The following is a 4,861-nucleotide window of genomic DNA, read 5'->3' on the forward strand; positions in this document are numbered from 1 at the left end:
ACCAACTTCTTATTTGCAACAGTTAGAACCACACCTGAACATATCACCTTGTTATCAGAGGCTTCCTAGAATTTGGAGATTAAGGAAGTTTAGGAGAATATGTCTAGGGCCAAGGCCAGATGTGTGTTCCCTTCTATATTGCAGTTTGCTCTCCAAATTTCTGATTAAACCCAATCTCAAGTCATAGAGGTAGGTAAATAGTTTATCTAATACCATAAAATGAAGCATAGTCACTGGTGGAAAATCCCAAATTCAATATTTAGTTGTGTGAAAAAACAAAACACCAAAGTTTTAAGGAGAATAGAATATTTCAAACAAAGTCCATTTATTGGTAAAAATGACAAATTCAACTTTTTATTTTTCTTATAGCACAACTTATATATTTCAAGTGGACAAAAAAAATCAGTATCATTTATAGTATCTTAAGATAAATTCCTTTTGAATGGGAGCTTCTTTCTTAGTACTTTGAGATCTACAAGATACATCTAGAAAATTTACTACTGTAGAAAATGAAGACTGCTTAAATTGAAGGGGAAGGTGGAGTACTTGTGGTTTTTCTTTTTTGATTAACTACTGTGACTGTGTCCTTCAGGTGGCTGAATGGTTTTACATGTTTTTTAGACATCAGTGGGCACCAAAGCTTCTGCAGGACAACTTTGATGCTGTACAAATTCTGCCATTTTGCTAGCACTGATATAACTCTTGAGTCCACTACTCCATTAGAACTATTAACTCCATATTAACTTTTGTTGCAAATCTTACAAAAGAGGGTACTTGTGGGCATTTAGGTCCACATTCTATTTTAAGACTATATATTCAGTGTTAATAAATTGTGTGAGCCTGTGGTGGCTGCCATCTTGTGTCACTATAGCTGGAAGGCAGGCCCCTTTCATTGATTTGATTTTGCATACTATTGAAACTCTATTAAAAGAATAATAAAGGGATTTTTTTTCTAAAGACAAAAATACATAGGGACATAAAAGACCAGAAGGGAGACAATAGAACAAAACTTTAGAAGCTGAAAAGAGATGGCTGCATGGCAACTAATTTAGCATATCTGAGAAACCTAATTCCTAAACTGACACTGGGGAAAGCCTAGAAGCAACTCAATTTACAAGGACCTTCCAAAAGACTTGGGAATTGGTGGCATCAAGTATAGTTGAAAGTTGGGGCTCAGAATAGGAGGCTAAGTTGAAACTGTGAAGCAGTTAAATTCCTAGATCTCCTCCTCAATTCTGCATATCTGGATAATGATCTTCTCTCACCTGGCAAAATAATAGAGGTTTATTATTTGAAGAGGGTGATTATAGAGTCTCAGGCCTTGGGCACACCAGGCACAGCCATGGTGGGGGTATTATTCTAAAGACAGAGGTATTAAGTGGACATTTGTAGGTTGTATATTTAATCCTACAAGCCCTCTTTCCCCATTGAGCTTACAGAACACTAGCACCTGGACATTATCCACTAGGAAGGTGATTAGAAGATACTCTCTAAGGAAAGCTAACTATTCCAAGAAGAAAGACCTAAGCATACTGATGGCAAGATTCCTCAATGATTGACCTAGACAGATCATTCTATATTAAAGCCCTATTCATGTCCTCAAAGACTTATATAAGCTTCTTAGTGCTCTTCTCTTAAATATGAACACACAAATAAGGACCACTATCTATTGGAGAAAAGTCTCAGATGAAAGATAAAAACCAAAACAAATAAACAGAGAAAGAAAGTTGGAGAAAACAGAGCTATCTATAGAGATGAAAACATCAAAGAATTCCATTCAGAGAGATAAGAAATGATACAAAAAATATATATATTTTTTAAAAGAATGATTAAAGAAAGCTTTTGGAAATTAAAATGTGATGATATAAATACAAATCTAAATGGAAATATTGGAAAATAAAATTTAGAAACTCTTCCACATAGTAGAGCAAAAAGGCAGAAATGAAAAATTTGAAAGATAAGTTAGGAAATTAGAGGACGAGTCCTATATATCCAACATGCAACCTAATAAGAGTCCCAGAAAGAGAACAAAGAAAATCATCAAAGAAATAATTCAAAACAAATTTTTATAAATAAAGGGTATAGTTGTTTTTTTTTTAATTAAGAAGTTCCAGCATTGTGAATAAAAATACTCACTGCAAAGCATATCATCATGAAATTTATTAGGACTTCCATCCAAGATGGAGGCATAGGTAGACACACTGTGCCTCCTTGCACAACCAAAATAAGGACAACAAAAATTTAGAAACAAAATAACAATGAGTACTGACAGGAATTTGAACTGTATGGAAGTCCGACAACCAAGGAGTTAAAATAGACACAGTCATCCAGACCGGTAGGCGGGGTGGAGTCAGGCAGCCAGGTGGAGAGGGGTCTCAGAAAAAAAAAAAGCAGCAGCTGGTGGACCCTGGGTGTGCAGGCGGCAACAGGCGGGCCCAGTGAGGCGGTAGATTGTGGAGGGGCTTGGTGCGCAAGGTGGCTTTTGGGACCAGCTGGTCCCACATTCGAGCACAGATAAACTGTGGAAACTGGGGAGCAAGACAGACCTTGCAACCCAGGGTTCCAGCTCAGGGAAATAAAGCCTCAAAACACCAATTGAAAATACCTGTGGAGGTTGAGGTGCTGGAAGAGACTCCCAGCCTCACAGGGGAGTTCATTGGAGAGACCCACAGGGTACTAGGGTGTGCACAAACCCACCCACCTGGGAATTAGCACCAGAAAGGCCCAGTTTGCTTGGGGGAAGCAGCAGAAGTGATTGAAATCTGGCAGAGAGCAGAGCAAGCGCCATAGCTCCCTCTTGGACACCTGGCCCACATACAGTGTCACAACCCAGTGACTGGGTTACCCTGCCCTGGTGAACACCTAAGACTCCACCCCTTGCTATGTAACAGGCACATCAGGACAAAAAAAAATGGCCCAGATGAAAGAACAGATCAAAGCTCCAGAAAAAATACAACTAAGTGACCAAGAGATAGCCAATCTACCAGATGCACAGTTCAAAGCATCTGGTGATCAAGATGCTCACAGAACTGGTTGAATTTGGTCACAAATTAGATGAAAAATGAAGGCTATGCTAAGTGAAATGAAGGAAAATGTACAGAGAATCAATAGTGATGGGAAGAAAACTGAGACTCAAATCAATGGAGTGGACCAGAAGTAAGAAAGAAACAACCAAACAGAAAAGAATGGAGAAACAAGAATTTAAAAAAAAAATGAGGAGAGGCTTAGGAACCTCCAGGATATCTTGAAATGTTCCAACATCCAGATTATAGGGGTACCAGAAGGGGAAGAGAAAGAGCAACAAGTGGAAAAGTTATTTGAAAAAATAATAAAGGAGAACTTCCCCTATCTAGCAAAGGAAATAGTCTTCCAGGAATAGTCTTCCAGGAAGCTCAGAGAGTCCCAAAGAAGTTGGACCCAAGGAGGAACACACCAAGGCACAGCATAATTACATTACCCAAGATTAAAATGAAGGAGAGAATCCTAGAAGCAGCAAGAGATAAGGAGACAGTCACCTACAAAGGAGTTCCCATCAGACTGTCAGCTGATTTCTCAAAAGATATCTTACAGGCAAGAAGGGGCTGGAAAGAAGTATTCCAAGTCATGAAAGGCAAAGAACTACACCCAAGATTTCTCTATCCAGGAAAGCTTTCATTTAGAATGGAAGGACACATAAAGTGCTTCTCAGATAAGGTCAAGTTAAAGGAGTTCATCATTACCAAGCCCTTATTATATGAAATGTTAAAGGGACTTATCTAAGAAAAAGAAGTTAAAAAAACATGTACAGTAAAATGACAGCAAACTCACAGTTATTAACAACCACACCTAAAATAAAAACAAAAAGAAACTAAGCAAACAACTAGAACAGGAACAGAACCACAGAAATGGAGATCACACAGAGGGTTAGCAACAGGGGAGTGGGAGGAGGAGAGAGGGAGGAAAAGGTGTAGAGAATAAGTAGCATAGATGGTAGGTAGAAAATAGATGGGGTAAGGTAAGAATAGTATGAGAAATGTAGAAGCTAAAGAACTTATATGTATGACACATGGACATGAACTAAAGGGGGGAATGTAGGTGGGAGAGGGTGTACAGGGTAGAGGGGAGTGAAGGGGGAAAATGGGACAACTGTAACAGCATAATCAATAAAATATATTTAAAAAAGAAATTTATTAAAATTAGGGATAAAGAGAATTCTACAAGCTATTAGAGAGACAAGACAGGTCACAAGCAAAGAATCAAAAAGCAGAATAGATTAAACTTCTCAAAAGCAATACTAAAATCTACAAGACAATGGAGAAATGGCTCCAGATTTTTTGAGAGAAAATTATTTTTAAGTGATAATCTAGACCCAGGTAAATATCAGTCAAATGGGAAAATCAAATAAAGACATTTTTACTTATGCAAGGTCTCAAAGATACACCTTCCATGAATATTTTTTGCTCAGAAAACTCTACTAGAGAATATACTTCATTAAAACATAGAGGTAACCACAAACAAGCAAGATATAGGCTACAGGAAACAAAGGATCCAATACAATAGAAAGGCCAATAGAATCCTCAGAATGATGATGAAAAAATATCCCAAGATAATGGCTATCTACTGAGGATAGATGGTGATTGGTCCAAATTTTATCAAGCCAGAAAGGTGAGAGAGGTTTTCTTAAGAAGATAAAATTGATGGAATGCCTGATGCATGTGAATGTGTTAAGAGATTTAAACTATTAGTAAAATATTTGGGGTTGAATTACTGAAATAATATAGAAAACAAAGCAAACAAAAGAAACTATACAACGATTAATCCTAAAGAAACTAAACAGTCTTACAGAACCGAAAAAGTAATAATAGTTTCCTACATACCTCTA

The 4,861-nt window shown here is 37.4% G+C and overlaps 1 pseudogene; it reads right to left on the reverse strand.

The window, feature by feature from the left end:
* Positions 1–443: 443 nt before the first annotated feature.
* On the reverse strand, positions 444–909 carry LOC114505999 (annotated as a pseudogene).
* Positions 910–4,861: the final 3,952 nt, after the last annotated feature.

This window comes from Phyllostomus discolor, chromosome 9, assembly GCF_004126475.2.
Source record: "Phyllostomus discolor isolate MPI-MPIP mPhyDis1 chromosome 9, mPhyDis1.pri.v3, whole genome shotgun sequence".
Taxonomy (NCBI): domain Eukaryota; kingdom Metazoa; phylum Chordata; class Mammalia; order Chiroptera; family Phyllostomidae; genus Phyllostomus; species Phyllostomus discolor.